The following is a 21673-nucleotide window of genomic DNA, read 5'->3' as shown; positions in this document are numbered from 1 at the left end:
AATGCAAGATTGAATCTCAGGGAAAATATCAGTTTTTACTACAAGGTCTAAGTGGAATCTGCCCCTTCCAGTTGCCAAACCTTCATCCTAATCTCACTTATTAAAGAACACATGACTTTTCCCTTTTTTATGAATAATACTCTCTTAATATAATATGGATTCTCATAGAAGTGTTGTTTTCTTTGACAATATTCTTGTTACACTGCTCTCATTAGTTGTTAATATTTATCAAGGGGATATAGAGTTTTTGAACTTATCAAATTTCACATAAACATATCACCATTAAATCATTTAATTTGAATTATTAAGGTTTTCCAGGAAAGATCATTTACTTCTTTTTACAGATGCATCAACCAAAGTGAAACATGATTTAATTTCAATGGATAATAACATAGACTCAAAAGACATTTTAAAATTCCTAACTTGTCTTATCAAGGAAAGAACACCATTAATGAAATGTATGTAGGCCTTGTTTAGGGGAGGTATTAGATCCTCTACCCAAGTCCTGATAGAAATTTAATTTATTGGAATCTTGACAACGACATGATATAAGTAGGCTAAATGAGTTTTTGTAATGTGAAAGAATAGAAGTGTCGTCTCCCTATACACTGAAAATGATACCAAGTGAATGGTGAAGGACAGATAAGATTTAAAATTTGCATAGCAAGGGTGGTTAAGGGATGATTTTTTAAAATTAATACAAAATGGGAAAAAACAAAAACATAAATAAGAAAAGCAATTTGCACTGTCTTAAAACATCTCTGCAAAAATGAAGAGTTCTATGTGCTTCTAATTCAAAAATGGCTGCCATAGAGAAGAAAAAGAACATAATTTGGTTTGTATTGTAGATCTTTCTGAGAACAGTACATTTTCATTTCTGGGTGCTACTTGCTGAACTAATAACTAGGGCATTTCTTTTTTTCACATTGGGCAAAAAGTTGGCTTTTCGTATTTTAAATATTTCATCTGTTTTGATAGAATCCACTCTGCTTGCGTACACCACTCAATATATCATATTATTGTATTCTACTGTTACGTATCAAAATCCAGCCCTTTGAAATGCTTAGGGTATGACCATAGTAATTGGCTAAAATAACAAAATTTTATATTACAAAAATAAATAAAGTTGGGAGAGAGGACATTTAATGGACACAGCAGTGCAGGAATAGTTTCTCATGTTCTACAGCACAGTGGGGTAACTATGGTTGACAACCATTAATTGTATATTTCAAAATAATAGAGAAGATTCTTTTTTATTAGTTGCTCATGACAATACAATGATGTTGACATATCATACATCTGATTCAAATGGGGTATGAATTCTCATTAATATTTCTGATACAGAGAAATAATCATGTCCAAGGTATTGGATATGCCAGTTGCCCTGATACATGACACATTGCATATATGTATTGAAATAGTCCAGTGTACAAATGTGTTCAATTACTATGTGTCCATTAAAAATAAAGATATATATTTTTAAAAACGAAGTCATGTTTCTCCTGAGTTCCCAAGGGTTCAGATCTGTGGCTAGGGGTGGCTATTTTCATACCTCATGGAAAACTTCATCTTGTCATCTTGGTCCTGGGAGGAAGGAAGAGGGTAGATATATCATTGCTGGGAATTCATTAAGTATTTTTACATAGGCGGGTAATACCAGGGGACTGAGACTGGAGATTTTTCAGCACTTTAAAAGTAAGTAAAAAATATCTTGGAGAAATAATTTCCTAAACCAAGTAAAATTTTGAAAAGTAGAGCTCTGTGGACTTTTCTCAAAAGTTCTTCAATTAGGATTTTTCCTCCCCTCCTCCAGTGGGGACAAATGACTTGACATCCTACAGTCCCTTTTTCAGCCAGACTTTTTAAGATGTCCTCCAGTTCATCTGGCTGCCATAGGGCAGGACAGTAATTAAAGTCTCTCCTAGAAATGGGAATCTATATTCTTTATCAAACTCTTCGGAGTCTGTGAAACTTTGATAGACTGGCAGAAGTGTTCTCACCTAGGGATGCATGATGTTCCGGGCAGTTAGAATGAGACACAGAGACAGCAAAGAGTCCTAAAGGGCAAGTTCTGAGGGCCTGAAGGCCTACGGGACATTCCAGGCATAAGAGCTGTGGGCCACTCAGCACGACTCCCACACTCCCACAGCGAGGGGGGGGGATATTTTTTCACAACATCAAATCAGAATGCAATTTCCAGACTTGACATGTCGCAGCTGCTCCAGCTGCCAGCACCTGTGCCTTCCTAAACTAGAGAGGTGCCCAGCATTGCCCCACAGTCAATGGATGACTGAGCCAGAAAGTTCTGGTAGATTCTGGCAAAGGTAGGCCAGGGTGAGCAATTCTTTAAGAGAACACAAAGTAGGCCACGGGACGAGGTGGTCGACCCACAAGCCCTTCACCTGTCACAGGTTTGAGCACATCTAATGTCTGTCCGCAGAATCAAATGGAATATAGACTCACTTGGCTGGTGGAGGCCCAGGAGTCAGGGCGAGGGAGGGAACCAGCCCTCTGTTGAGGTCAGAGTCAGAGAAAGGCTGGTGTTTTCATTTACTTTTTATTTACTTATTTGAAATTCTAGAAAATGTAACCGCTAAACACAGGAGAACCTTAAATAAATGAATCTAATATTCATTAAGATCCTGAGGGAGGAATAAGCTCCTAAGCACAGAGGTAATGCAGTGTATATATCATAAAACAAAGTTTTGAGTATATAAACATTTCGGGCTCTTTATGGAAAATCCAGAACACGAAAGTAAATGATTGATTAGGACAAATTCGATAGCAAGATGTTTCTATGTTCATTAGAAAATGTGGTCATAGGAGTAAATGATATTATCATCTCGATAGTTCAATGCAGAAGAACACAGATAGATCATTCACGGGCGGTGTGATAGCTTTTTACGACAAAGACCGGAGAAATTCAGCTTATAAGGAGGAAGAGTTTATTCTGACTGATGGTTTTAAAGGTGTCTGTCTGAGGTCACTTGGCCTGTTGCTTTGGGAATGTGGTACCACAGTGCATTGTGATGGGAGTATATGGTGGGAAATGCTGCTCACCTTCCCAGGAAGCAGAAGAGAAAGACAGGAAGAGGATGGTTTCCAATGTCCCTTCAAGGACAGGTCCCTAGTGACCCAATTTCCTTCCATTAGGCCCCTCCTCTTAGAGGTATCACCCCCTCCCAATAGCACCATGGACTGGCACCAAGTCTTTTAGACTTCAGGGGAACATTCCAGATCCCAGCCACAAAAGACAGGGAAAAAATAGATTCATAATAAAAATTTGAGGGAAAACCCAGTGATTCTAACTTGTACTCAGAGTTTCAGGTAATAAAATCACCAAAGTAATATTTTTCACTCTTTATGTTGAATTACAACATTTATATATCATTACTCAGCTCTAAACAGAGCGTAGTAAAATCTTTAAATTCATTGTTACTGGAATTTGGAAATGTGCATAATGAGTAAAAAAAAAAACTTTATATCCTTGTTTTAATAATCCCACTTATAAAATTTTAGTTTGAGAATATTTCCAAATATGGAAAAACATAGAGAGGAAGACAGTTACTAAATAACTTACATATGTTATGGTTTGAATATGAGAAAAGCTCATGTGGCAGGAATGTTCAGAGGTAAAATGATTTGATTATAAAAGTTGTATCCGCCATTTGATAGGTTAATAATCTAAATGGATCTCTACTGTGTGGTACCTGAAGGTAGGTGGGGCACGAATGGAGGAGTAGGTCGCTGTGGGCGTGATGTTCTTCATCTGGGGTTCAGAGCAACAGAGTCAGCCAGTCCAGGACGGAAACTCTGAAACCAGGAACCCAAGAGAAACTTTGTCTGCTCTAAGTTGTTCAGGTCAGGTTTTTCAGTCACAGCAACAAAAAGCTGGTGAACACCATGTCCAAAAGTCAGCTGGAATGTGACTTCTGTGCAATGAATGGCACAATGTATAAAGCAAGCGGTAATAAATATACCAATATGATTTTATAAAAAAATTATAACGCAACATGGGGAAAATTTGTGAAGTAAAATCATGAGGCATTGTATGGACAATAAAAAGTACAATGTTTTTGTCTTTGGGGGACTATGGCAGAAATACCATAAATGGGGAGGCCTCTAAGTCCTGGCGAATTCCATGTGTGGCAAAGGCCCATTCTTCACAGGATTGAAGGGAGAACGAGGCTCCCTTGAACCTCTTTTATAAGAGCATTACAGTGGTTTGGAGATGATTTGATTGTGTGTCCCCCAGAGTTTCATTGGATGGACGCTTGGTCCCCCGTTTGGCAAGGTTGATATAGGTGGGGCCTCGTGGGAGGCAAGGGCTGGTACCACCTCATGAATGGATCACTGCTGTCTTTGGGGATTTCTCGCTCTCATGGGACTAGATCTGTTCTCAGGAGTGGGCTGTTGTAGATAGAGCAAGACCACCCATGTGCTTCCGTTCTTCTGCACCTCGCTGTTTCCCTTTCTGTTTCTGTGCCATGTTTTCACATAGCTGGGGGCGGAGGGGGCTCATCAGAGCTGGTGCCATATAGCTTGGACTTCCAGCCTGAAGTATTTGGTTAAGGCAATATAAAATAATCTAAGGGATAGGTTTCAACATAAGGATTTGAAGAGTACGCATTCAGCCCACAGCGTAAATCAACTATGAAAGTAATATCCGATTGAGGGGGAAAAAGCAAAAAGAGAACGCCTGGGAGGGAAATAACCCAGAAAGATAATAGGACTGGGTTGTGGCCACTGGATGATCTGAGATCACTTTACTTTCAAAAATTTTGGTGTGAAGCTTATAAAACATTAAATTTAAAAAAAAAAACAGATTTACATAGCAGACTTCTTAGAAGTTGGAATTAGGGGATGCTGGTTATTTAAATCATGAGAGTATACTGGGCTGAGAGAGACCATCCCTACTTGGTTGAACATCTCAAGTGACCCTAAATCCATGTCTTTGGTCCATTCTGTCTTTGAACCCAATATAATTGCTGTAAGATTATTATTTTGAATCAGCCAAAATTCAAGATAATAATATTGTATTAATTTCCCCTGGCTGCTGCAACAAATTATGGAAATTTTAATGGCTTAAAAACAACAGAAGGGCTGAGGCTGTAGCTCAGGTGGCAGAGTGCTTGCCTAGCATGTGGGAGGCACTGGGGTTGAACCTTAGCACCGCATAAAAATGAACAAATAAAAAAGGCATTCTCAGGCCTGAGGCTGTGGCTCAGTGGTAAAGCACTGGCCTGGCATGCATGAGGCACTGGGTTCGATCCTCAGCACCACATAAATATAAAATAAAGATATCGGGTCCACCTATAATTAAAAAATAAAGATTAAAAAGGCATTCTGTCCATCTACAAAAAAAAGTTAAATAAAATTTAAAAATAAAATAAAAACAAGAAATATATACTCTGTTCTGGAGGTCAAAAGGCCCAAATGAGTCTCATGGGGTTTAAAACTCTGAAGTCAGCAGGGCTGAGTTCCTTCTGGAGGCCCCAAGGGAAAATCCGTTTCCTTGTCCTTTCCAAAGTTTAGAGCGTCATTGCCTGCATTTCTCGGTTCCTGGTTCCTTCTTCCATCTTCAAAACCAGCATGTAGCAACCCGTCTCTGACTCTGTTTTCCTCTGCCTGCATGGTCACGTGGACTTTCCTTTTCTCTGATCAAATCTCCCTCTTTTTCTCTCCTTTTTTTTTTTTTTTGAGGGGGTGTGGGGTACCAGAGATTGAACTCAGGGGCACTCGATCACTGAGCCATATCCCCAGCCCTATTTTGTGTTTTATTTAAAGATAAGGTCTCACTGAGTTGCTTAGTGCCTCACCTCTGCTGAGGCCGGCTGCACAATCCGGATCCTGCCTCAGCCCCCCAAACTCTGGTTCCCTCTTTTAAAGGCACCTGTGATTGCATTTAGGGCCCAAAATCCAAGATAATCTCCCATCTAGAGATTCTTAACTTAATCACTTCTGCAAAGACCCTTTCTCCATATGTGGGAATAGTCACAGGCTCCAGGGTTTAGGACCATAGTGTCCCTGGGGGCTATTACTCATCCTAGCTTCCTGTATCTTGTTGACTACAAGTCTTCTGTGCACGGTAGATATGTTTATTTCTCTTGATGGTGATGATGGTTTCTTGGGTATACAAATGCATCAAAACTACCAAATTGCATAGTTTAAAAAGGTGCAATTTGCCAGGCATGGTGGCATATGCCTGTAATCCCAGCAGCTCGGGAGGCTGAGGCAGGAAAATCAAAAGGTCAAAGCCAGTTTCAGCAAATTAATGAGACCCTGTGTCTAATAAAATATTAAAAAAAAAAAATAAAGTCTGGGGATGTGGTTCAGTGGTTAAGTGCCGCTAGGTTCAATCCCCAGTACCACAAAAATGGTGAAAATTATGAAATGTCAATTATATATGAATATAACATAAAAATATAGGATAGTTTTATGCTACATGGTAAACACTCTCTGAACCAACATGACAATGTTCCTCTGGAATCAGTTTTGTATGATTTTTAGGGAGTTGGGGAACTTGTCATGTATAACAGCCAATGAAACCTGAAACTTGGGCATGTCTAATTAGTCTGTAACTAATCTAGTTCTCTTTGGAGGGTGCAATCCCCCGGTGACAGAAATGTAACCCTGATGACTTAATTTCCCCCCCCACACACACACACATGCAAACACACTTACCAACATACAGCCACATTCCCCACATGCATTTACATGCATGCACTGGTGTATGCACACACTCACACATGTGCACACACATGTGCACACAGCTGCACTTGTGCAAGTGCAGGCGTGCACACTCACACATCCACACAGGCACTTTTCCTCAGGTTGATCTTCACATGCAGGTCAGGGGATGGCGCCAGGCACTGTCTGGGGGAGTGGCACCTATCCCTGGGATGTCCATCCTCCTCAGGTGACAAGGAGTCCCTCTGGAACTTTCCAAGTCTCATAGCATCAGGCATCTATTACCCCACCCATGTCACCACCCTCCACTAATCATGCAAATCTGATCTTACACCCTGTGCAGCACAGGGAGACTCCAGAAGCAATCGAAGGCTCCATCAGGCCTCCACCAAAGGCCGCAGAGGAAGGGTTTTCTTCTTCCTTCTGGGCCAAGCTCAGGAGAGCCTTAGTCCAGGGCATCCCTGGCTCATTCTCTTCTTGTACTCCTCTGACTTGCTGGGAACAGGAAACCACCCTAGAAACTTCCAGACCTGCTGGGTTTGTCCAGAGTAGCCTGAGATTTCTGCAGTTTACCATGTGTTCAGAAGCAAAATCCTTCCCATGGGTGATAAGGGTGGGGTTTTCTACATTCACAGACTGGGGGAGCAAGGTTATGTGGGGAAGTCAGGAAGGGATGGGGAGCTTTGGTTAGTACCTGTCGTCATTCAGCCACGTGAGCCTGCTTGTCCGTTACTCTCCTCTTACTCTATGGAACAAACTGACTTCACCTCAATAGCTTGTGGAGCACATGGCTATCAATTGCAAATTCTCTAATCATTGGTCTCCATTATAAAGTTTTCCATGGAAAGATGATTTTCAGATGCTGAGTAGAAGACATTGATGAGAAAAAGGACACATCGAAGACTACAACCTCAAAAGAATTCCAGTTATAAAAAAAAAAAAACCAAAAAACTTAATTCCCTATTTTGTCAATCCTGAATGTTTGAAATTTGTCTTATCTTATCACATTGATTTAAAAAGGAACAGTTATATTAAATGAAAAAAAATTTAATGCTATAAATATTTTGCAATCTGGAAACAGAAAATGGAGATGCTTAATAATTATTGGAGGCACACAAGTGACATTCCATCTAAATTCTGCCCTCTACCTTCAGAACGTGCTGGCTTTACTTAGCACGTTCTACCTTTTAATTCTCTCTTTGGTTTTACTTCTGATCTCTTTCCTTGAATCTGTGGCCACCAGAATTCATTCTCAGTAGAATGATAGATCCCTGGTGCTTATGGCAAGAGACTATGAGTGCTGGGTGTCTCCTAGGTTCCGACAAACTTGAAAAGTCAAAAATAATGCAAATTGGAGGAGCTGGTTGAAGAACTCTAATAGCACCAGGGCTTCAGAGTGGGGATCTGGTTGAGGACATGCCACCAGCTATTGGCATTATGAACAGCTAATTCTCATTTTCCAGAATTTATCTCCTACTTGGCCGAGAAGGTTTTCTAAGACTCGAAAAAAATGCTCGGAATGGATGACAAGGACCCATCAGTTCTCCCTGATCTTCAGTCTTAGGTTGAAGATACAAGTTTATACTTTGGGGCTAAGAATAGTTATGCCTCTCTAGTTAATGCACGTAACCTTAAAATAGCTCTTGACAGAACTCGTCCTCCCCCTACAATCTGTGCTGAGGAGAGACAGGGGGGAGCTCACATCTCATTCAGGGAGTCAAATTGCTCCTGCTACTGCAATCCCCTGCATTGCAACAGAACTCTCAGACTTCTGGCAGGTAGGCCTCACAAAGGCTAGCGAAATCTGAAATTGCAACTTAGCTTTCAGGGGGAAAAAAAAATGATCTTCACTCGATTGAGTCTGGATCCACATACATGTTTTGAGTTATTATGTTACTTGATGAAATCCAAAGTTCTTCCTTATTTAGTGATGCTATACCACCCTCCCTGGGTGGTTCTTAACAGGAGTGACACTCCATCTTGTGCCCAGATGGAGACCCTCCTCTCCTCTTGGATGACTCTGCCCATCAGGACATGAGTCAACACATGACCCGGGCGTTTCTATGTAAATACACATGTTTTTCATGCACACATATTCAGTACTCTGCCTGACCCCATCGTGCAGATGCTATTTTTATTAGCAGTGGTCACTGTCAAGTAATCAAGCTTTGCCCAGGTGGCTCATTGTGCAGCTGCAGTAAACGGGAGGCAGGGACTTAGGCCATCCAGAGGTCTTGGCACTTTCAGGTGCTGCTTTCAGTAGCAGCTTGTTTGAGTCAGCTTTTTCACTGCTGTGACTAAAGGATCTGACCCGCACAACTGCAGGGGAGGGAGGGTTTATTTGAGAGCTCACAGTTTCAGAGGTCTTAGTCCACAGAAGGCTGGCTCCATTCCTTGGGGCTGGAGGTGAGCTGAACATCATGGTGGGAGAGCATGGCAGAGGGAAGCAGTTCACAACAGGAAGCCGAGAAAGAGAGACTTCAGCTCCAGATACAAAATATATACCCCATAGCCACGCCCCCAACTAACCACTTCCTCCAGCCACACCCCACTTGCCTCTAGTTACCACTCAGTTAACACCATCAAGGAATAATTCACTGCTCAGGTTAAGACTCTTGCAATCCAATCATTTCTCCTCCGAACGTCCTGCATTGTCTCACACGTGGACTTTTAGAGGACACCTCATATCCAAACCATCACACAGTTGAAGCAAGCATGGACTGAAACCTGGGTGTGCATCAATTCATAAACTCCAGAAACCACCAAGACAGCTAGTCAGCTTAGCAAAGGTTGGGCTGCTGTGTACCTGCCATCTGTCAACCTCAATTTGGGGAAAGAATTCTTTTAACCTTAAAAAGTCACCTTATATGCAACGAGGCATGGTAACAATCTGACACTGGGGACAAGATAAGATTATAGAGGAAGAGAGGAGCTCTGGGACTCTTTCAGCAGGCCCTGCAATTTCACTGAGTGGCTCCTCACTTCAGGTTTGGCATGAGTTTAGCTTATGATTTCCAGTTATGGTGAGGCATGCCATAAAACTCTTTGGTGTCTGGTGACAGGAGCACTGGGTCCTTGATCATCACCACCACCAACCCCGTGTTTGACTTAGATGGCTACAAAATGCTAGCAAGAAAGGGATAGGGAAGCCATGATTTCCATGTCATTACAGGCACAGATGGATGTAAGCCACCTGCACCTATTTCTTAGTCTATTTTCTGTTACTATAACTGAATGCCACAGACTGGGTAACATATAAAGGCTAGAGGTTTATTTAGATCATGGTTCTGGAGGCTGGGAAGTCCAAGAGCATGGTGCCAGATGCTCACTATATATATATTTTGGGGGGGTGAAGAGAGAGAATTTTTTTAATATTTATTTTTTAGTTCTCAGCGGACACAACATCTTTGTTGGTATGTGGTGCTGAGGATCGAACCTGGGCTGCACGCATGCCAGGCGAGCGCGCTACCGCTTGAGCCACATCCCCAGCCCAGATGCTCAGCATATAGAAAGGTTCGTCACCTTACCTCATTTTCTCCCACTGGATATCTTATGATATCTGATTAGAATATTTTCCAGTCCCTCCCCCCATTTGTTACTTCAGGAAACCTCATGAGAATATTTCCCACTTTACTTCCATTTGTCACTTCAAAATCTGGACCTCTGGTGGGAGCTGTCATGGTGATGGGATTTATGGTAAGCAGGGTCAGGACTCCTCTTCCCATCTTGCACTCCTTTCTCATACCCTGTCTCCTCCATCTCGGTGTCTCTGAACTCCTACCTAACAAGTTCACCTTATAACAAAGCCACTCCAAAGATAACCCACGACTCCACACATGGAGTCATCCATTCATTAGGGCAGGGCCGCCCTCATGGCCCAGTCACTATCGAAAGTCCCACTTCTCCTTGCCTGTTTTTTTTTTCCCCCTTTTTCTGCACTGGGAATTGAACCCAGGGGAGTTCTCACACTGAAGTACATCTCGAGCACTTTTCTATTTTGGTTTTGAGACAGAGTCTCACTAAGTTTCCCTGGCGAGGCTCCAGTTTGTAATCTTCCTGCCTCGTCTCCTAAGGAGCTGAGATCACAGGTAACATACGCACCTGGGCCCACTTCTTAATGCCCCCCAAAGGGGGTTCAATTCCAACCTGAGCTTTGGAGGGGACATTCACACCAGAGGCACCCACTACGTGATTTGGGACTTCCTTCGCTTGCTATCTGCTGGGGAGGAAGCTGGATTGCCTGGGAGAGCAGGGACTGAGGGAGAGGCATGCAGTTTCTTCAGAATATCCTGCGGTAAATGGTCTCTAAGGCGACCAACAGTGATTCACGCCTCCTGGGGGTCACGCCTTTGTGTAACGCCTTCCCCTGGTTTGGACCCATGACTTGCTTCTAACAGGTGATAGATGTCACTTCTGCTATTAGATTACAAAATGTCTCTGCCCAGCCAGGTGCAGTGGCTCACACCTGTAATCCCAGTCTCTTGGGAGGCTGAGGCAGGAAGATTGTGAGTTCAAAGCCAGCGTCAGCAACTTTAGGAGACCATAAGCAACTGAACAAGACCCTATCTCTAAATGAAATATTTTAAAAGGCTGAGGATGTGCCTCAGTGGTTAAGTGCCCCTGGGTTCAATCCCCAGTGCCAAAAAAAAAAAAAAAAAAGAGTCTGTGTGAGTTCTGTCTCACACACACTCCCTTGGTCTTCCTCTTATTCTCTCTGAGGGAAGTCAGACGGCATCTTGTGATCTAATCCATTGAGAAGCCACATGCAGAGGAATTAAGGAAGGCCCCTAATGAATAGCTACTGAAGAGCTGACATGCTCGGTTCAACAGCTTACGTGAGACTGAATCCTGCCAACGCTCCCAAGGGTCAGCATAAAAGCAGGTTCCTGCCTCAGTAGAGCCTTCAGGTGAGTCCACACCCAAAGCCAAGAAAACCAGACCCACAGGCCCCTGATGAGGGTATATGAGGAATTCTGATCCTTAGAAACTCTGAGATAATGCAGGTGTGTGGCTTTAAATGCTAGATCTTGGAGTGATTTATTACATATCAGGAGATAATGCATATCAGAAGGACTCAGTACCATGATCAGGGGTCAACTGTGTGAAATAAGATTTTCTCAGAGTCTTGCTTTCTTGCAGACTTTTTCATATTGCTGAAGGACACTTTAAAATATCATCCCAGTCAATAATTCTAAGCAGTTACTCCACTATAAGCTTTTTATTAGGGGGGTGGGAGTTGTGGCTCAGTGGTAGAGCAGTCGCCCGGCATGCGTGAGGCCCTGGGTTCCATCCTCGGCACCACAGATAAATAAAAATAAAGATACTGTGTCCATTTAAAACTAAAGAACATTTTTTAAAAAAAAAAAGCTTTCTATTAGAATCAACAAAATACCAAAATTACCTGATTTCCATTTTTGTGATTGTTGTTACTTATAAATTATTACATTCATATTTCAGCAAAAGTATGGATGAACAGTGAACCCAGACCAGAGGCCCGAAACAACTGGCCTGGAGGGAAAAACAAAAAGATCTTTCCAAACTGGACCATCAGAACAGTTGGTGCCTCAAATTTAGTCAGTGACTCAAGAATGAAATTGGATTGCATCAGGGAAGGTAAAGCTAAGGCAACAAAGCAAAAACGTGTGTGTGTGTGTGTGTGTGTGTGTGTGTGTGTGTGTGAGAGAGAGAGAGAGAGAGAGAGAGAGAGAAGTGTTTCAGATTTTTGAATTTTGGGGATTTTGGAATACTTGCACTTAATATTGTTGGGAATGGAACCCAAGACTATACACAAAATTCATATATTGTTCATATACACCTTATCCACACAGCCTGGAGGTGATGTCTATATCTATTATCCTTCTTGTGCACCTGTGTCTGGTCTGTGTGTCATCACAAGAGGTCCCGTGTGAACTTTTCCCTTTTTGGTATCATGTCAATGCTCAGAAAGTTTTGGATTTTGAAGAACTTGGATTTTTGAATCTGTGGTTAAAGATGTTCAACCTGTACATCTAATTTGAATAACATGTCAGTCTTTCCGAAAATATAGACGTTTGATTCAAATTCCAATTAGAGGAACTAAGTCTTTAGAAATGAGAGAACCTTAAAAATTCACTAGTTTACAGATTTTCAAAATCTTCTTTTCCCATAGAGGCTTTTAAAACAATGAAATCTTAAGTCTAGCTTCAACATGCATAATAGAAAATATAATATTTTGTTAGCACAAATATATTTTACACATTAAAATTCACAAAACTTACTCATAAGGCAATTCTTTCTGAACACTAATATGAATACAAAATTTAGGAACTTGGGACTGAAGGACATTAGCTGTGGCCTTTTTCAGTGTAGTTGTACAATATTGGAACAATTGTAATTCACAAAAAGAAGTAGTTCTAAATGGTTAAGAGATTGAAAATCAGCTTATCTTGTAATTTAAGATGGATATCAGTTAAGCCAATACAGAAACTTGACAGAGAAATAGTAAAGCAAATTGTATTTAACATCATATAAAATGCTATTCTTCCTTAATTGGTAGTTGTTAAGTTTGAGGTAAAATGCCTTAGTCAATGTTAGTTATCTTTGGGCAGAAAATACTTTTCAAGTGTTTCTTTGAATGATGTAAAATATAAAACCGTGTAAAATTTTCAAAACTCAGACACAGTGATATAGTGTGTAGTAAGATCATAATTCCAAGTTTCTAAGAAGTCTAATTTTCTTTGTTTTGCATGTTGACTCTGAACTTAATCTTTCAGTTTCATTGCTGACATTTTAACTGTCATGGCAGACCTGATAACATAGTGGCCTTACACAGCCAAATTTAAAAATATCACCAAGATATGCAAAACCATGAGGTCATGTCATGTTAGATTTGAGGGTTTTCACTCAAGAGGCTTTTATTAACAGCAGTCATATTTGGTCTCATTTGAAGTAGCCATGCCTCAGTAGGACCAGAGAACTTCAATACCAAAAGTAAATTCTAGAAACCACCGCATTTATTTTTGTAAGTAGCTGAAAAGTTTGCAATGTGAAGAAGACAGTCCTTTAATAAAGTTGTCAATTTGTATGACATTACCCAACACTTAAAAATTAAAGTTGCCTTTTTTTTTGTATTTTGCAGCTAGAACTTGTTATGCAAATGTACTGCTTGTGCACATACTGGTAATGATTTTTATGTGAATATGTATTTTTAAACTACTGCTGTTGCTCATTATGTAGACCTTGCTACATTTTAGTACAATTATGTGTGGTGTCTTATTTGTGCCCTAAGCATTTGAAATTTTCATCTCTTAATAGGTCTGGGGGTGACTGTTTTCTACTGTGACAAATTTCCCTTTTCCTTCAAGAACATATACAAAAACAATCAAAATGGGGAAGTCATCAACATCCACACACTTGCCTATTTGAAATGTAAACATTTTCTTACTTTCAAACTGCAAGCCAATTATATAAGAATCTTGGGTGGGCACGGTGGTGCATACCTGTAATTCCAGGAGCTCAGGAGGCTGAGGCAGGAGGATCACAAGTTCAAAGTTCAGCAGCTAAGCAAGGCCCTAAACAACTTGGCTAGATTCTGACTCAAATAAAAAATAAAGAGGGCTGAGATATGGCTCATTGGTTAAGTGCCCTAAGTTCAATTTCTGGTATACACACACACACACACACACACACACACACACACACACACACACACACACACCACCTTGGATCTGCACTCCGACTCTAATTTAAACCATCTTGATGGACAATAGTGATCATCGTATGATACAAATCCCCTCTCAGAATACATTTTATTGGCAGAACTAATGGCAGAATTTCTTGTACTGCCTAAAAGAATTCAGTAATATTTTCTGAACATGAAATACCAAGAAACATCTTGACTTCAGAGTAGCATCTCATAGTATCATGAATGTTGAGTAGAAGACATGAGATCCCCGAATCAGAGGCAAAGAGCTTTAGTACTCACAGTGCAGCAAAGAGTGTAAGCATCACCTCTGCTTTGGTTCTCGCTGCCTCCTGAGTCCCATGGGGGTAACACAGAGAGACCCCGGTAGATGCTTGTGCACTCAGAGGGTTTATATCACTACTAAGGGACCCAGGACTCAGGGAAATTGAGTTTTCTTATAATAGACCAAATAAACCTGCCCAACAATTGTACTGGAGAGAAACATCATTACATCACACAGCGCACAAATCTACCAGCAGACTTTTGGGAGACACTACCTCTATTTTCCAAGGCTCTTTACTATACAACATTTTTGAAAAGAAAGTAGGAAAAAAAAAAAGTTGCCTAGTTTCCCTGTTAATAAGACTTGCAGAAACATGAGAGATCTATGGAGAATTTCCTCTCATCACCCAAAGGAGTCTTCTTTCCCTTTATCTGCAGTTTTGTAGTTTAATTTGAATGATTTTATAAATGCCTTTCATTTTCACATTTCGCTTTTGTCTAGAGAATTCTTCAAGAGCACGACAGGAACTCTACATTGTGAAAATCACTGCTGTAGTTCAAACCTTTATTTTTTTTTAATAAGGAAACTGAGGCACAAAAACGGCCTGTCCAAGTCCCAGCTATTTACATATCAACTCCAAATAATGGAATTATAAATCCGAGCAGCGCTAGGCACCCGCCAGAATACATTCTCCTTTAATCTAGAAATAAATGGTGTGAAGTACACAAGGGCGGAGAACTTTCCAGGCTTTCCAGGCCATCTTAATGGGGGCTTTTCCCTTCAGCAACTTCTGAGAAACAAAATCTGAAGTTGAACAGGGTCAACTGGGAAGGAATCTCAGGAAAGATCACTAGTGGAGAGGTGAGAGAGAAGCGAGACAACTGAAGGTTTGTCACGAAGCAGGTGAGTTCTGCGGACACCTGGATCTTACCCCTGATGGGTTTATATCACCCCTAAGATACCTCTGGGGCCAGCTAGTGGAAAATCTGCACTTCAGAGGTACCTGAAGGAGGAGAGAGCTGCGTGTCCTCTACATCAGTTCCCATCAGTCTTTGGTAGACATGGTACTGGGAGGTTAAAAATCCTATACTCTGCCCTGCACTCAGGTAGACGAAGCTACAGTGGCCAGAGAGTGCTTCAGGTGGGGACCATTAGAAGGTAGGCTGGTGTGCAGGAAATGGCACGTGGGGAGGGATATGGTGGCACAAGAGTCACCTGCTACAGTAGGACAGCTATCCATTAAGAATCAGTATACAAGCTGGGCGCAATGGGACACACCTGTAATCCCAGTGGTTCAGGAGGCTGAGGCAGGAGGATCACAAGTTCAAAGCCAGCCTCAACAAAAGGGAGGTGCTAAGCAACTCAGCGAGACCCTTCTCTAAATAAAAAATACAAAATAGGGCTGGGGATGTGGCTCAGTGGTTGAGTGCCCCTGAGTTCAATCCCTGGTATCCCCCCACCCCCAAATCCATCCACATTCGAGTGAACCTTCCTTGTCTCGTTCTTCACCTCTGCGTTTAAATGAAGGTCTTCAAGCCTGACGGGGACGCACGAGGATGGAGTTCAGACAGCTTTTTAATGAAATGGTGATTACAGGAAGGGGTAAAGAATATAGAAAAGTGTTGATCAAGGAAAGGAGGGGAAATGTGCCTGAAGAGAATGAAAATTATTGTCTGCAGAATAGAGCGAGGCAGAGAAGAGGAAGTAGGGGACAAGGGAGGCTAGAACAGAAGGGCCATGGGCTCAGGCAAATTCCAAGGGAGGACACTACTTGGAGGGGCTGTAACAGGAAGCAGGTCACAGGTTCTGGTCCCCGTTCCTGCCCAAGGAGAGTCATATGAATTAGACTCATCTCTGGGTGACAGAGAACAATGATTCCAAAGTTTTGTAGAAGGAGCTCTTTTGACATGAGCACCTCCAAAACCTTGAGTAAAAGCTACAATGAATTCAGTAACCCTGCAAAATGAAATGTGTGTTTTATTCATCACCACAGCACGACATGTATTTCAAAAATAGCAGCTTGTATGTGCACAAGAGGTGAGGTATGTTCAGAACCCAGGCTGGGAGATGTACTGGTTCTGGTACCACCATAGTGACTCGTGGGGGAAGATGAGAGCTGGTCTGAAGGTGTTCGTGTTGGGAGGAACCTGAAAGGTCTAACACTGAACTGGTTTAGATAATGTGTCAAGAGAGCACCACGTTGGGTGCGGTGGCACACACCTGTAATCCCAGCGGCTCCAGAGGCTGAGACAGGAGGATCTTGAGTCCAAAGCCAGCTTCAGCAAAAGTGAGGCACCAAGCAACTCAGTGGGACCCTGTCTCTAAAGAAAATACAAAATAGGCTGGGGATGTGGCTCAGTGATTGAGTGCCATCCCTAGTACCCCCTCAAAAAGAAGAAGAAAGAACCTTCATAGGAAGCCTCTCGCTGGGTCATCTCCTGAATTTCTTCCCATCAGTCAAGATGAGTTGTACACCCAACTGCTTTTGTGAAGAACAGTGGTAACGGGGAAGCAGAAAGGAACTGAGAGCAGAGAAAGCAAAACCTTTGAATCGATCCTTGCATTCTTTTAAGGAGAAAGCCTCTCCCTCATACCCCTGCCCTGCTTTTATTCCTAGGTAATGCAATTTGAAGCTGCAGAGAAGCTGGCTTGGGATATCAATGGCACTTTCTGATGCAGAGAAGAACATCTGTGTCAAACCAAATGTGTGTGTGTGTGTGTGTGTGTATTCTTTATAACAACTTTGGGTTGCTGTATGGCCATATGAATTTGAGTTCTCACCCCTGAAATAAGAATTTGGTGAGAGCAATTCATTTGGAACTAAATTGGTCCTCCTCTACTATGATTTGGATAAATGTCCCCCAAAGACCCATGTGTTGGTCCCCAGCCATGACACTATTGGGAAATAGGAGGTAGAGAGTAGTGGGAGGTCTTTGGGGGCATGTCCTCTAAGTGGGTATTGGGGGACCCAGTCCCTTTCTCTTACTCTCTCTTTCACCTGCTTGCCATGAGGTGAATTATGATTCTGACATTATGTGCAGGCCCCAAAGCAATGGTGGTCCAAAGATCATGGACTCAAATTTCCAAAACAGTGAGACAAAATATATTTTTCCTATGTTTAGATTGATTGTCTCAGGTTTTTATTTGGTTACAATCATGGAAAATTGACTAAACACACCTACCCAAATGCATACGCTGAAGCCCCTAACCTCTACTCTGACTGTATTTGGAGACAGCTCCTTTAAAGTAATGAAAGTTAAATGAAAGACTGGCGTCCTCACAAGAAGAGGAAGAGACGTCAGGGAGATGTATGCACAGAGGAAAGGTCATGGGAGGACACGGCAGGATGTCCATCTGCAAATCAAGGAGAAAGACCTGGGAAGGAACCAACCCTGCCAACACCTTGACCTTGGACTTCCAACCTCCAGAACCTCAAGATAACAACGGTAAGAAACTGTTTTCTACGCCCCCCCCCCCAGTCTGCGGTACTTGGTCTTGACATCCCAACAAATTAACCCAGCAGGTGTCCCAGGAAGCACCGAGGGGCATGAGAGGTGAGATGGGATAGAGGAAGGTGACCAGGAGGTCTCAGCTGTGGGGAGCTTCTGGAAAGCCTGGGAGAGACACCTGAGAACTTCCCCTGCCACTGAAAGGGGGAGAAGCTGGGGTACCCGTCAACAGGTGCACATCCCATTGGTTGGGTCACTCCTGGGGCTTAACGGCCGGCATTTCTACTCTGTCCTCATCTGAGGGCCAGGCACCCTTCCACCACCAGAGAAAGCTCCAGCAAGAGCCACCAAGGCTAGAGTAGGAAGCCATGGGCGTGGAAGGGGTGGGAGGCTTGTCTAGCAGCCCTGCTGGTGACCCTCAGGGCGGAGGTGGGGCTGCACTGACAGCATCTGCTGTAACCATCTGAGTTAAACAATGATGTCTACTTTTAGACCACTGAGGCGTTTATTCCGTCAGCGTGGGTTTTTAGACCAGTTTCTCCAACAGCAGTGTTATTTCCTCCGCTCTGCTCAGACTAACTGGAGAGGAAAAGGTAATTTGTTCAAGTGCCACCTGCTAGGTTCTATTTTATTGGGGGAATGCCTCTATAAACAACATAGGGGTTCAGAGGTTTCGGGGTGTAAGGCAAAGCACACTGGGGATTTGTGCGTCTTGTGGAAGGCAGGTTTAAAGGACATTCAGGAGTAGCTTGGAAGAGAAGGGCAGCCTCAATTACAAAGGGTGAGGCCTGGTATACAGAGACGAGGTGGAGTAAGGCAGGGGAGAGGGCTGGGAAAGACCCCTGAGTTTCCATATGGGGGCTCCAACTGGCGGTTCATTTCCAGAACGTGTCACAGCTCAGCATCAGCAGGATGGGGCACACAGACGTGGTCTGAGCATGTCCCCAGGCAGCCTCTGCTGGATCTCCACGAGAGACAGGGGAACCCGTTTCATCCTCCTCTCTTCCATAACTCTGAGCAGTTACAAAAGATTCACCTGCAAATTTGATAGCCACGGGAACGGTGAAGAGGAAGATGCAATATCTCTTCGTCTCCAAACGGATGCTCAGATTGATCCTGAACTCACATCCCAACGAGAAAAATTAGGAAAAAACAAAAAAATATATATATATATATATTGGCGCTCCTCTCTAAGGCTTCAGGAGCAAGGCTGTCCGTGAGACCCTGCGGGACCCAGGTCCAGAGAGAACGTTCTTAAAATGTCTTTTGAGTCCTTGCACTTTCTGTCCTTCATTTCTCTCTGGGCGACTCCTCACATAAAGTGCTCACAGGCAAGGCTTCTGTCTTGGTTTCTCCCGTCTCGGGGAGCTGAGGTCAGGCTATCTGAGAAAGCTGCTGTGGAGACAGAGCAAGACCTGAGTGGCCAAGCAAGGGGCCAGGTCTCAGGAGGTCTTCATGTTGGAAGCTTCCTCTGGAACCACAGAACACACCCCACCCCCTGGTTGGGCCCCCACACGTAGCCAAGTCACTTCCTCCTGTCAAGTGTTATCTACCCAAGTCACATCCCTTTTCCTGCCAGTTTCTCCTGTGACGTGGGCACTGTTCATTAGTCACATCGGACCCCAACCCGTGGCCTCTTGGGGTCCCCCCAACCGCCTGCATCCTACCACCTGACCAATGTTCCCAACACATCAACATTTAATACTTCCATTGAGGCACATCGCCTACCTACAGAAAGCCACATGAAAATACATGCATGTTTTAATGAAGGCCAACACCCTGCTGTGGCTTGGATATGGTTTGAAGGTAACCCTCAAGTTTCATGTGTTGAAATTTAATCCACATGATGAAATATTAAGAGGGTGGAAACTTAACCTGACTCTGGCGTCTAGAGGCCACTGGGAGAATTAAAGTAATTAGGATGGAGTCCCCATGATTGAGTCTTGGTGGCTTTATAAGAAGAGGGACAGGGATCAGATGGCACACAGACATGCTCCTTGTCTTTTGCCATGGGATACTCTGACCAGCTTGGAACTCTGACAGAAAGAAGGCGTGGCCCCTCATCTTGGACTGGAACCATGAACTAAAATAAAACTCCTCTTTTTGTAAGTACTTAGCCTCCAATATTTCAACAGTAATGAAAAAAAATGGACAAATACATATACTTATAGCCACAATCTTTGCCCAGTGTCTCAAAAGTCACTTCTCAAACTCTCTTCTCCTTCCCATCAAGTTAACTCTCTTTTCTTTTACTTTTGGCAAAACATATGAGCACACACCCTGTGATATTCAGCTTTCCGTAACTATGACAAGATACCTGAGAAAATCAACTTAAAGGAGGAAAGAATTACTTTGGCTCATAGTATCAGAAGTTGCCATCCATGGTCAGCTGGACTCCATTGATTCTGGGCCTGAGGTGAGACAGTGTGTCATGATGGAAGGGTGTGGTGGGTCAAAGCTGTTCATCTCAGGGCAGCCAGGAAGTGGATGGGGGAAGAAGCAGGGGCAAGATATACCCTTCCAAGGCATGCTGCCAGTGACCTCCTTTCTCTAACTGCAGTTTCCACCACCACCCAGGAATGCCATCAGCTATGAACCCCTCAATTGCCTGATCCATTATAGAGATCAGAGCCCGCGTGATCCAGTCACCTTCCAGAGCCCCACCTCTGAACATTGCTGCCTTGGGGACCAAGCCTTCAACACCTGAACCCCTGGGGTACATTCCAGATCCAAACCATAACACATCCCTAATTTCCTTGTTTACTTTGGCCTGCTTTCTTTTTTTATTTTTAAATGCATCTTGGGTCTTTTATTTTTCCCAACCGTAGCTAACGTAAGTGTTTACCTCTTTTAAACACGTAGATTCCACGTCCATCTCTTCTTCACTTTGGATCGCAGTATTACTGGAAGGAGTCAGATCTTTTATCCTTTAGGGTCCTCACAGTCTGGCTGTTGCTAATTGCATCCTTAATATAGCTGGGCATGTACTCTGTCCTATGTATTTCCTGTCATTCTGTGGTTGAATCCAAAATATCTTTTTAATTGTGTCACTTCCTTGCTCAAGAAACCAAGAGCTTCCCGAACTCCTCTGAGTGGTTCTTAAGTGGGGTAAGTCCGGAATGGAGGTGGGCTTTGCCCAAGAGGGCAAAGAAAATGTCCTCAGTTCACCTAAACCAAGATGCTTGTGTGGGGGCAAGGAGATGCAGAAAGCCCTCATTTCCATGTACACAGCACACACATTCCCTCCCCCATCCCCCCCACCCCACCCCAGGCCAGCAGATTTTCCCTTCTCTCTACCCTCAGCATGTGACATCCTGGTTATGACCCAAATCCTCCTCAAAATTCCTTCAGGATTTAGAGCCTGTTGCACGAGTAATGAATGTCCCAGGAAACACAGTCCTTCAAAGGTGCTCCCACCCTAAACCCCAGACCTCTGACTAGGTCACCATACACAGCAAAGGGCATCGGTAGAGGTAAGTTAGGGTATGAGCCTTGAGACAAGGGGGCAGTTCTGGACCCTCCAGGTGGGCCCACTGGAATCCCATGAGTCCTGAGGGAGGAAAACCTTTCCCAGCTGGAGGGAGAGAG

The 21673-nt window shown here is 43.1% G+C and overlaps 1 long non-coding RNA gene across 2 annotated transcripts; it reads right to left on the bottom strand.

The window, feature by feature from the left end:
• Window positions 1-1289: 1289 nt before the first annotated feature.
• LOC144369579 (uncharacterized) lies at window positions 1290-21298 on the bottom strand. 2 transcript variants are annotated; one of them, XR_013429364.1, is made up of 3 exons: window positions 20931-21298; window positions 16857-16957; window positions 1290-1584 (listed from the first exon to the last, which is right to left on the bottom strand). It is a non-coding gene; the product is annotated as an uncharacterized LOC144369579 (long non-coding RNA). The 2 variants fall into 2 exon arrangements; XR_013429365.1 differs by lacking the exons at window positions 1290-1584; window positions 16857-16957 and adding an exon at window positions 18683-19480.
• Window positions 21299-21673: the final 375 nt, after the last annotated feature.

The sequence above is a fragment of the Ictidomys tridecemlineatus genome, chromosome 12 (assembly GCF_052094955.1).
Source record: "Ictidomys tridecemlineatus isolate mIctTri1 chromosome 12, mIctTri1.hap1, whole genome shotgun sequence".
Taxonomy (NCBI): domain Eukaryota; kingdom Metazoa; phylum Chordata; class Mammalia; order Rodentia; family Sciuridae; genus Ictidomys; species Ictidomys tridecemlineatus.
Note: the sequence above shows the minus strand (reverse complement) of the source record. Positions and strands in the feature narration are given on the sequence as shown.